Source organism: Lathamus discolor, chromosome 5 (assembly GCF_037157495.1).
Source record: "Lathamus discolor isolate bLatDis1 chromosome 5, bLatDis1.hap1, whole genome shotgun sequence".
Classification (NCBI taxonomy): Eukaryota; Metazoa; Chordata; class Aves; order Psittaciformes; family Psittacidae; genus Lathamus; species Lathamus discolor.
In genome coordinates this window covers 97954881-97968005 of record NC_088888.1, presented here as the reverse complement: position 1 = coordinate 97968005, position 13125 = coordinate 97954881, and positions in this window count along the sequence as shown.

The following is a 13125-nucleotide window of genomic DNA, read 5'->3' as shown; positions in this document are numbered from 1 at the left end:
GTGGATGATTAAAGTGGAAGGAGGCCCACAGCAGGCTTATGATAAAGAAAAGCAGGGGGCAGGTCTGTCTTAATTTGAATATGCATGCAATAAGCCCTTGTGACAGTTTTCCTGCAGAGCACAAGCAGAGAGCACAGTAGGTGCTTCCAGAGGACAGGTACACAATAACACTAGAGATTCAAGGGTACAGAGAATCACACAATGGCTGAGGTTCACCAGAGATCACCAGGTTCACAAGGGATCACCAGAGATATTCTAGTCCAACCTCCCTGCTCAAGCAGGGTCACCTAGAGCACATTGTTCAGGATTGTGTTCAAGTGGCTGTTGAATACCTCCAGGAAAGGAGACTCCAAAACTTCTCTGGATAAAATATACCAGTGCTCAGTCACCACCACAAGAAGTTATTCTGCATATTCAAGTGGAACTTATCATGTTTAGTTTATGCCTGTTGCCTCCTGTCCTATCGTCTGGCATCTGAGAAAAGCCTGGGCCCATCCTCTTGACACTCTCCCTTCAGACAATTCTACACATTCAGATCCCCCCCTGAGCCTTCTCTTCTCTAAGCTGAACAGGACCAACTCACTCGACCTTTTCTCATGATAGGTCCTTCAGACACTTAATTGTTCCAATATCCCTTTGCAGGACTTGATCCAGGAGCTGCAAGTCTCTCTTGTACTGCAGAGCCTAGAACTGGACACAGAACTCCAGGTGAGGCCTCATTATGGCTGAGTGTAGAAGGAGAATTATTTCCCTTGACCTGCTGGCAATGCTCTTCCTAATGCAGCCCAGGATACCATTGGTCTTGTTGGCCACAAAACCACATTGCCGATTCATGGGCAACTTGTAATCCACCAGGATCCCCAGGTCCTTCTCCACAGGGCTGCTTTCCCACAGGTCAGCCCCCAGCCTATACTGGGGCATGGGGCTATTCCTCCCCAGGTGCAGGACCCTCTATTTACTTTTGTGGAATTCCAAAAAGTTCCTTTCTGCCCATCTCTCCAGCCTGTCTACTTCCTTCTGAATGACAAGACAGCACAGCACTCTGGGGTACCAGCCACTCCTCCCAGTTTTGTATCATCAGCAAACTTGCTGAAGAGGCATTCCGTCCCTTCATCCGAGTCATTGATGAGTCAGTTGAACAATACTGGAGTCTTAGTGGACGCTGCTGGTTACAGATCTCCAACTATACTCTGTGGCCCTGACCCCAGCGCTAAGACCTGCCATTTCAGCCAGTTCTCAGTCCACCTCGCTTAGTTCCCAGGGTCATCCTTCTTGCTCTTTTTGAGACTGTGGTGACATTTGCTTTCTTCCAGTCCTTGGGTACCTTTCCTGACTGCCATGACCTTTCAAAGATGATCAGGAGTGGCCTAGCAATGATGTCTGCCAGCTCCCGCAACACCACCTGGTGCACCCCACCAGGGTCCATGGACTTGTGGATGTCAAGTTTGTCTAAATGATCACTAATCCAATCCTCCTCAACCAAAGGAAAGACTTATTTACCCCAGACCTTCCCCCTGGCCTGCTGGGTCAGGCATTCCTGACAGTTGCCCTTGGCATTGAATACTGAAGCAAAGAAGGCATTCAGTATCTCTGCCTTCTCTGCATCCTCTGTGACCTGGGTCCCCACTCCATTCAGTAGTAGGATGCATTTTGCCTAGTTTGCATTTTATTATTGAAGCATTTCAAGAAGCTCTTATTGCTGTCCTTGACATCCTTAGGAAGATGTAACTCAAAATGGTCCTTGGCTTTCCTTGTCACATTTCTGCATACTCTAACAACCCTTCTTTTGTCCCAAGCAGCATATCCCTGCTTCATTGCAGACATGAACTATCCCACCATGTCTCTGTAATTGCAATGTGTGACTGCACATAGATCTCTAATTCTTCCTGTTTATTTCCCATACGATGTGTATTGGTATAAAGGCACTTCAGAGAGGTATTTGAGTGTGTCAGTTTCCCAGGAATGGTGCAAGAGTCATGTCATGTAAAATCATCAGCTGTCAATTAATGGTCATTAAAAGAGTACCCACATAGAGAGATTCATGAGCTCTATGAACATTTTTGTAGGTGACATGGACAGTGGGATTGAGTGCGCCCACAGCAAGTTAGCCAATGACACCAAGCTGTGTGGTCCGGTTGATACGCTGGAGGGAAGGGATGCCATCCAGAGGGACCTTGACATGCTTGTGAGGTGGGCTGATGTCAACCTTATGAAGTTCAACCATGCCAAGTGCAAGGTCTTACACCTGGGTCAGAGCAATCCCAGGCACAGCTACAGATTGGGCAAAGAAGAGATTCAGAGCGGCCCTGCAGAGAAGGACTTGGGGGTGTTGGTTGATGAGAAAATGAACTTGAGGTGGCTTCAGTGTGCGCTTGCAGCCCAAAAGACAGCCATATCCTGGGCTGCATCAAAAGGAGCGTGACCAGCAGGTCGAAGGAGGTGATCCTGCCCCTCTACGCTGCTCTCGTGAGACCTCACCTGGAGTATTATGTGCAGTTCTGGTGTCCTCAACATCAAAAGGACATACAACTGTTGGAACAAGTCCAGAGGAGGGCCACGAGGATGATCAGGGGACTGGAGCACCTCCTATATGAAGACAGGCTGAGGAAGTTGGAGCTGTTCAGCCTGGAGAAGAGAAGGCTGCGTGGGGACCTCATAGCAGCCTTCCAGTATCTGAAGAGGGCCTATAGGGATGCTGGGGAGGGACTCTTCATTAGGGACTGTAGTGACAGGACAAGGGGTAACAGGTTCAAACTTAAACAGGGGAAGTTTAGATTGGGTATAAGGAAGAAGTTCTTTCCTGTTAGGGTGGTGAGGCACTGGAAGGGGTTGCCCAGGGAGGTTGTGAATGCTCTATCCCTGGCAGTGTTCAAGGCCAGGTTGGACAGAGCCTTGGGTGACTTGGTTCAGTGGGAGATGTCCCTGCCCATGGCAGGGGGGGTGGAACTAGATGATCTTAAGGTCCTTTCCAACACTAACTATTCTATGATTCTACCCTATTATAGGATGCTGTGGAGAATGCATATCCCATACATATAAAACATCACATGTCTGGTGAAATCACAGAAGAGGTACCAAGCATCTACAAAAAAATCACAGTCACAACATCCAGAAGAGAATTTGCTCCACCTATGCCCCCATCCCCATGATGCAAGACACCATTTAAGGGTTATTGACAGCACCTTACCTTCACTGGACAAAACCCACTCTTTTCTTATTTACTCTTCATTACATTTTGCTTCTTCAGACTCAGCAATCATATGTACAGCATTACCTTTTACTATATCTTGTAGTAAATGCATTAGAATTTTAAAAAACTCTGTGCATGTGTGTGTCCAAAGAACAAGTTGATCAGCACTGAAGAGCAAATCTGGAAAAAACACACTGTCTTTTCAGCCCAGCATAAGCATTTGCCATACTTTGGCCAACACCACATTAAAAAATATGGCAATAGAAATACTAGGAAAAAAGCATCTGTGCCTTCCAAACAAATAAAAGATTCTGAGTGTTTTCAGTTCAGATACTTTCAGATGCCGGCAAAGAAGCCTTTTTTTTTTTAAAGGTCTGATTCCAAGATGACATTAGTACAAGTCAAGCTTTCATTCTGAAAGACATTATCACTGTTCCAGCTGAGCTCTGTGCACACACCCCAAGGCTGTTTGTTTAAATCACTTCCAGCTAACAAGAGGTGCTATGAGAGTAAATTAGGAAGTGTGTGAAAATTGTCTGAGGGCAATTATTAATCCTACTTAAGCAATAGTGTTTCTAGAATATACCAAAGGACTTCCATGAGGGTGCCACAGAGCTACTCCAGAGACATATGTAGTATGCCAAGATGTTTTTAATATGTGTAACAATATGAAATATTTATTCCCTGCTGTGTTACTACTTGTGTGAGAATTATTAAATCCCATTTGAGATTTACTAATGACTCATGTCGAACAGACAAAAAATGTTAAGAATCAAAACTCCAGCTTCTGCAATTCAACACATTCTTAATAAATGGAGCCTCAAGTGCCATCTAGTGTAGACCTGGCCTTACAGTTCCAGCACTAGTTCACTCTCCTCAGGTTACTTAATTCCTTAACAGGTCTATCAAAGGAGAAAGTGAGTTGCTGCTTTCAGTTTTTTAAAGACACTTAGGAATATAGTAAGTATTTCAGAGACCATATTTAACCTCCAATTAAGATAGAAATTTCAGCAAGATATAATTTTCAGTTAAATTTTAAAATCTGATAAAGGAAAACTTTAAAACTCACATATTCTGTTGTTCAAGGAGAGGAATTTGTAGCACAGATATATTCATTTGGTGTGATTAAAAGCCAAAGATTAATACAAAACAGAGAAGCCTCATCCCTTGTGGCTATCCTATGTATTTTGATGTCTGGTATTGGGCTAAGTGAAAGCAGCAGCCTCTGCTAGGCAGTTGGCACCAATTTAGGTCTCTTATTTTTAGCCAAAGAGGAACTTGGCCTCTTTAAGATCACTTCATACTTTGTTAAATGTGAATGAAATTGTTCCACAAGCTCAAAAATATACTAAGGGCATCCTAACAAACAATACGGTTAAACAAATAAATAATTAAAACCCCAAACCTAAGTAAATCAAATAATACCCTCGAAGAAAAGAAGACCACGCATTTAAAGTAATTTTAAAAATGAACATGAAAAAAAAAAAAAGAAAATCAGTTCTGCTCGTGCTGTGTCAGAAGTGTGGCCTGGAACTACAGCTCAGATTCAAATGTTATAAGCACCATCATATGCTACATGGTACCATGTATCATTTTAGAGAAACAGTGGCAGCTTGTTAAACTCGTTTGAGGGAAAAAAACTATTTGATATTTAAGTATTTTACGTATAACATCTGATAGTCATAGTCTTATATCCATTAAGAGTAGCTTGGGCACTTTGAAATCACAATACATCATTGATACATTGAGATTTCAATCTTCTTTTCTCTGTTTTACAAATGAGTGCAAAACATATTGTAAATAGATCCATATATATCAATAAAGATAACTTAGATTACACACATGCAGAGAAGAAAATTATCAGAAAATTCAGTATTTAATTTCAGCATGTACAGAAATATTTTTCTGCAATAAAAAATATTTTCTGTAAAATTCACTAGGGATAAAAAATATTCCTCAATAAATTGATCATTATTCCAAATTGGAGAAGCAGACAAGGAATGAAAGCAAGTTAATATTACCTCTGCAATCTGCTTACTAAATTTCAAGACAGTTTTTTGTCTTCATATTATCTGGCCATATTCATGCATTCTTGCCCTTCTAAAAAGTCTGTTTGACTTTCATCAGACATACAAGCAAGGGAGAAAGCCTACAAGGCAGAAGGAAATGCCAGGATCTAACAGTTCATCTGAGAACTTTATTCTTGCAGACCTTCAGATTTACACAATCTTTTTTGGCCCCTATTTCATATTAAACAGCTCGAAACACATCAAGAATTTAAAATTATAGCTTACCATCTGAAGTGCTCCCTAAAACAAAGTAGAAGGAATACAGAAGAAGAAATGTCAGTTCAGTGAGCTGGTAAAGCCATGAAAAGTGCTCTCCTTCAACTCCCTGATGCATCAGGCAGTACATACAGATATCAAAGCTCCACCTGATTTCAATGAGTCATGTATTTTGAAATGCAGAAGAACTCAACTGTTTTTTTATCTTTTTTTTTCTGACATGATTAGATTTTTTCCTCTCTCATTCTCTACTTATATGTGAAAAAAAACAAACCCCAAAACACACAAGCCTTCGCCCCCCCCCCCCCAACAGATTCTCTTCTAAATTTCCTCATTGGGCCGTCATTCTTTGCTGATGATGAAATACAACGCTCTAAATCAACCATCTTTGTGGCCAAAAGCAGATTCTAATTTAAAATCAGTGGGATGCCACTGAAGTTTTCTGAAGAGAATTGAGACATATCTACGGGTAGACTAATTACTGTAATATCTCATGTCTTTATGATACCAGTAACCTTGGACTGGATTATGAAACAGAACTACAAATTTATGTCACATACTAAGTGGACTAAAGCCTTTTATTGATGCTGATGCTTTTGGCATGGGCAGACAAGCATTCATCCGTAGCCCTCTTATGGTAGTTAATAAGCATACTATTTATTTCAAATGCCAGAGTAGAAAAAAACTATAGCATATGCTCTGTGGTAAGTGTTAAAAAATAGAGATTTTCTGCTGCAACCAGATATACTGCATGCAACCAGGCTGACTTACAACTCTTCGGCTCTCTAAAGCTGTCTTCAGTGCTTGCAGTGCAAAGACAGGTGGCAAATTAATTATATTAATAAAAATAAAAAAAAAAAACAGTGGTAGGGTAAGATGATTCTTTATTTTATTTATACAGAGGGACAAACCAAACAAGTTAAGATCATGCTACTCTCAGTTTTAGCTTTGCTTCTGAAAAACATGGTGTTTTCTAGTAAACATAAAATAAAGCACAGCAAGTTAAAAGTTTTCCTTGCAATTTTTTCTATGGCTTCTTTACAGCAGGTTTCATATCTGATTTAGAGAGGTAATAACTTGAAATCATCTACTCATTAACACCACCCATTTATGTGGCCCCTGAAGCGCTCTGTGGTTGTGTCACATAAAACTCACATAGTCCATTCCCCATGGAAGGAGCAGGCATAGCTGCTGTCTGAAGTAGCTCACTGCTCATTTCCTATGCATCACAAGAAACTTCATTATCACCTTATTCAAGTGAAGTTATAAATTTCTGCACTGATCTATTTCAGTATCTGAAGGCTTTAAAATGTGTTTTGGTTATTGGTATACTATGTGGATAGTTAAAATTAATACTAATAACTTTATTATCATCACTACAGTGTATATAGTATTTTTAAATATGTATATGCATATATATATATGTACACTCCTCACCAGCTGGAGATTAATGTCATTTTCTGAGCTGTATAAGAAGAAAAAGTACAATACGGTATATTATTCTCTGTAGAATTACGTTCTCTCTGAAAGTAGGCCCAAGAGCTTTGCTAGATTTCCCATTTCTTTAAACTTTGTTATTACAAAGACTGACTAATTGGTCATATCTTCTTGAATTTGCCATATATACCGTCTTTTATTACAAGACTAGTGTGCATTTTTTATGCTCAGGGCACATTACAATATGATGTTTTTCCTCACACCATCCTTCTTCGTTATTACGTCTTGTATGTATATTGTAATTCACTAGTATTAATATTCTACTCCAGATTTCTAGACTGATGAGAAAATGAACATGAATATGAGCTGGCAGTGTGCGCTTGCAGCCACATCCTGGGCTGCATCAAAAGGAGGGTGACCAGCAGGTTGAAGGAGGTGATCCTGCCCCTCTACTCTGCTCTCGTGAAACCTCACCTGGAGTATTGTATGCAGTTCTGGTGTCCTCAACATAAAAAGGACATGGAACTGCTGGAACAAGTCCAGAGGAGGGCCACGAGGATGATCAGGGGACTGGAGCACCTCCTGCATGAGGATAGGCTGAGGAAGTTGGGGCTGTTCAGCCTGGAGAAGAGAAGGCTGCGTGGAGACCTCATAGCAGCCTTCCAGTACCTGAAGGGGGCCTATAGGGATGCTGGGGAGGGACTCTTCGTCAGGGACTGTAGTGACAGGATAAGGGGTAACGGGTTCAAACTTAAACAGGGGAAGTTTAGATTGGATATAAGGAGGAAATTCTTTCCTGTGAGGGTGGTGAGGCACTGGAACGGGTTGCCCAAGGAAGTTGTGAATGCTCCATCCCTGGCAGTGTTCAAGGACAGGTTGGATAGAGTGTTGGGTGGCATGGTTTAGTGTGAGGTGTCCCTGCCCATGGCAGGGGGGTTGGAACTAGATGATCTTAAGGTCCTTTCCAACCCTACCTATTCTATGATTCTATGATAAAGTAAAATTGTCATTATTTGAACACTTTACCAAACATAACAAGCAGACGCCCCCATGAAGAGCAAGGTTATTTAAAAAGAAAATCTATAATGGCTAAATAAAAAATTAAACCAAAAGAAAAGCAGCTAAAAAGGTGGAGCAGTGATGGATTCACTTTCAGTATACACAAGTCTATTGAGACACTTATAGAGGTGTCATGAAGTGAAAACACATTTGCAGACATTTTTAAATATGTTTTCTATCTAAATCAAGAAGTTTTAATAGATCATTCTGGTAGCTTGAGTTCAAAACTAAGTCTAATATATTAGATAGTTCATTAAATATTATGCTTTGAATCAAAATTATATCCTGAACAAAGTGTTTATTGGCTAGGTATGTCAAAAATAAATACACTAGCTGTAGGGTTTTTTTAGTTATTAGTTGATGAGAGCCATTCTGTTTACCTTTATTATTTATTCTACAGTTAATGGAGTTTCACAAATTTTATACAGTATTTGCAGCTCAAAATTCCTGGAGAAATACATGACAAGAAATACTACTTATTTTTTACACAGCTGAACGTTTGCTTGGGTGAAGAGAAACCATGGTTTCTCCTTAAAATAGCAATTTCAGATGATCTAATGGTGTTTTCTGTAACGCTCCCCTCCCCCCCCCCCCCCACCCCCCGACTTAGTTTCCAAAGTTGCCTTGCATTGCTGTTGATTTACATCAGTATTTAGCCTAGGAGGTCAGACCTCATGCCACACCCAAAAGATTTCCTGTCAGACTTCAGCAGGAGATGTATATTCACCTACATACTATAAAATATTTATTTTGCATAAAATTAAATATTCTAATGGAGGAACATGGAATCTGTCAAGGATGCTGTGAAATACTGAAGTTGCCAGATCTAAGGCTATCATTAAAAACAGATGCATAGATCTCTGTAATACAAATTTAAAGATGTGTATCTATCTAAGTGCACCAGGCTGCAGAAGTAACTCATCAATGCTATGGACAGTTATATGTTATTATTTTTCTTATCATTAACAGTATTTAACACATTAATGGTAAGCATTATGTCATAAGTTAGTTAGAACAGTATTAGAACTTGTTTTTCTCCTCTTTCCCCTTTTTCCCCCACATCAGCATCAGGGACTCATAGTGGGATTCATTTCACTAAATTTGTACCTTGGCCTGGACAAGTTCCTGTGTGATGTACTGTAGGTTACCCTGCTCTTGCAGAGGGGTTGGACTAGATGATCTTCTGAGGTCCCTTCCAACCCTTGGGATTCTGTGAAAGTCCTTTCGTAGTCAACACAAGGTAAAACAGACCTTCACATTACAGTACACATGATCTTTTGAAGCTGAGGAGTCTCAACAATTTTAGAAGGAGGTGTTTCACCCTCTTGAGGTGCTAGGCCACATTCAGGGTTTTTGATGATGATGGTAATTGTCATCACTCTTTGTTGCACAATACACTTCCAGATTAACTTAAAATGGAGATAGCTTGACTGAACCTGAGTTATGATCACAAACCCTTAATACACACCATCCATAAGCCCCAAATCTACAATAAGATTGTAAAACCTAATGTCTCTTTAATGCATTTCCCCAGCAAAGTCACCTTCAGCCCAGAGTACCTTTTGCAGGCTATGATTTCTGCAGACTGAAAGTGTAAACAGCTTCCAAGTATGCAGTTATGGAAAGTTTCGACTGTTAGATTTAAATATGATTTTTAAGTCATGGCAGAACTATTGATCAGTAAAGTTTACTGACTCAACTCACATATATAAAACTGGGTTTATGCTTCCCAGGGTAACCCAGAGGCTACAAGGCAGTGTAGCAGTTTTCTGCTGCTCAAATGGAGGTGACATCACACACTGCAGTCTTTGCAACACAGCAATGCAACCATGGGGAAAGGAGATCAGCTTCTTACCCTATATATTGTCATGTATTTGTAATATTACCAGCCTTTAGTATGATTAGAGGTTACAAAATTCAAAACCAGCTTTTCTCATAGTACTTACTACAATTTACTGCCAATACATCAGATTTTTTTCAAGAGCATTGTTAATATAGATGTATATATTGTCCATGTCAATAGTTGCAGGTTTCCAGCACGATTAGAGTACCTGTAAGAATGCAGCAAGTATAGAACAAAGTCACAATGAGAAGTGATGACAAATGTTGTTAATTAAACAACCTGTATTTAGTTGCAGTATTGTCTATGCATATATATGTATATATATAGGTGTGCACTGCTGATCTCTAGTGGCTTTTTTACAGAGCCGGTTTGTTATGAAGAGCAGCTACAGAAACTGTGGCAAAGGAAGTTATATTTTTTTTTTTATTTTTGGAGGTGTGTGGTGATAATTTTGGGCTTATCTCCTCTGAACTGTAAGAGGAATATCTGCCTCTTTTGCAAATAGTAAGAACTTTAACAAGACAGGAATATCAATATCACATAAACAGATCCATCTTATCTGAAGGTAAATCACAACTTTGCTATGTACTCTAATGCAGGCAACTAGCAGGAAATGTTAATAAGCAAATATGAATATTACCAATGACTCGAGGGAGGGCAGCAGTTATGAAATAGATGGGAAATAGTGTGCACTTGTTAATGCCTGTCCATACTGTTGGAAGAACACCGTGTTGCTTACACTAAATACATAATTTTCAGTCATAAAACCTACCAAGTATATATACAATATTATGTCAATGCAATAGCAGCACAATGCCAAATTTTACTCATAAAATCAATGATAGCCTGCTTTGAGACCCTCGTATCTGGCATCTGGCAGCATGAGAATACGAAGCTTCTTGTCCTGTTAGAGAAATCCAGCTTCCTTATTTTTATTTCAAACTTAGTAATTTTTAAATATGACCTAGGAGCAAAGAACTAGTGCTTGGCCACTTCTGCAAACATTTGCTTTAGCCACAATAAAAAACACCAAAATCCAGGTAATCTACACTTTCCTCCCAAACATATATATATATATATTAACCTTTATACTTTGCAATTCTGAAATGCTCTTCTCCTCTTTTCATGGACATGCGCCAAGAGAAAGGGTTGGAATAAAGAAAAGTAACTGTAGCAGAGGTGCTCTAATAGTACAGGCTATTTACTCTACCTGGTCATCCCTACTTGCTCTTACACAGAGGAATAGAGTTAGCCTTTTTATGAAGCCCAGTGGCCTAGTGTTGAGAAATGGCACACAGCCACAGACAGCACAGGCTGAAGTGGTTTTCCAGAAGTGCCCATTAGAGAACATGCTGATATTTTATGGAGATTATTAGAAATGCATGAGTTGCGAACAGTAAATGTCAATGGAGTCATTAAGGAAGAACACCTACATTGTCTTAGGAGAGGTAAGCAAGGAAGTCTTTACTTTTATTGTTCCTTGATACCAAGATTGGTGGTCTTTTAAACAGTCATGCCACTACAGATCATTTATTTAACTGGTGAAAAACCAAAACAAACCCTAACCAGCTTCTCTTCCAACTTTATGAGAAGTTCTTCTAATGTGTAGAAACATGCAATTCGCAAATTCTAGTTCCTCCACCAAGGTCATAGACTGTGAATTTTAAGCAGACTATATATCTACCCAAAATAATTCTACAAAAATGACATCTTCATTCAGTTTAGGAATTGCTCTCAAAGTAATTGCTGACTTTAAGATTCTGTGTGAAAAGTTATATGCAAATTTTTGGGAGAAAACACATCCATTTTAACTTTCCTGGGAAACTGTTAGAAGAGCATTCATGACTAAACTGAACTGGTATTCATGTTTGGGTTTTTTTAATCTATGAGCAGACTAAAAAATTATGATAAGTAAATACTAAGGTATATAAAAACATATATTTACAAAAAAAGTATTTAGTTTACTATAGCTGTGTCTCATATATAACAACATATCATTGCAGATTCAAATTCAAAAGACTACCAAGGATAGACTGTACACTAACCTAACCTTAACTCTGCCATTTTGGCAAATTGTTTGTGTTATTAAATATCATATTTTGAATGTTATTTGTGACCTAACACCATTCTCAAAATTCACTTCATTAGCAATCATTAGATTAATAAGAATCCAATGATGTGTGGATTTATAACCGCTCAGAGGTTTTGACTATATTATCAGCCAACAAAGTACTATAACTGCAAGTTGAACTTCAGCTTGAACTAGATATTGAAGTTATTTACACACAACTGCTAATGCTTTTTTATTGGCCATAACTTCCTTCCCAGAGAAAATGATTGAGAACATGATTTTATATGGGCTGCATTCTTCTCCAAGCCAAGAAAGAACCAATAAACTTGTGAGCTAAACTTGATTTAGTGGCAGAACTTGTTATTGCCTGAGAGGTGGTACGAATTCAGTTAAAATCTACATTGAAGGAAGCATGATACAGAAGGCATCAAAACCTCACAAGCATAAAATATTAACTTACACGAGCATGTGTGTGGCAAATTTGCAGAAAATGCTGAGCCTGCAGCTGTGTCACACATTGAAAAGGGAGTTACATAGGAAAGTACAGAACTATACATTGAAGGTATGTTGAAGAAAGCAGCCTTTCAACAGTGAGGACCAACTGCAGCTGTAGGACAAAATAACCCAAAACAACCCAGATCCCCCTCCCCAACCTTTTAAAAGCTTCAGTATTGCCATTAGAAAACTAAATGGACAGAAGCCCATCACATCAAAAGCTTTCAATCAAATTCTGATTTAATAATATGTAATCCTAAATGTGCACTTGAAGGCATGGGTAAAGAAGAGCACAGCTTCACTGTTAGATGTGTTATACCCAGATATTGCTTCATTGAGTATATTACCAGCTTAGATTGTACATGACCATCAGGATGAGGGTTGGTGTGTTTTGTAGGTTAGTGTACCTGTAAAAAGAGGATTCAGTCTCACCTCTGTGCCTGCCAAAATTGTGGAGCAGATCCTTCTGGAAACGGTACTAAAGGCATGAGGAAAATAAAGGGGTGGCTGGTGACAGCCAATATGGTTTCATGTGCCTGACAAATCTGGTGTCCTTCTTTGACAGGGTTACCATTTTGGTAGGTAAGGGACTATCTGATTTGATATTGTGCCACATGACATCCTTGTTTCTAAACTGGAGGGACATGGATTTGATGGATGGGCCACTCAGTACATAAGGAGTTGGCTGGATGGTCACACTCAAAAAGTTGTGATCAATGGCTTCAATGTCTAAGTGAAAACCAGC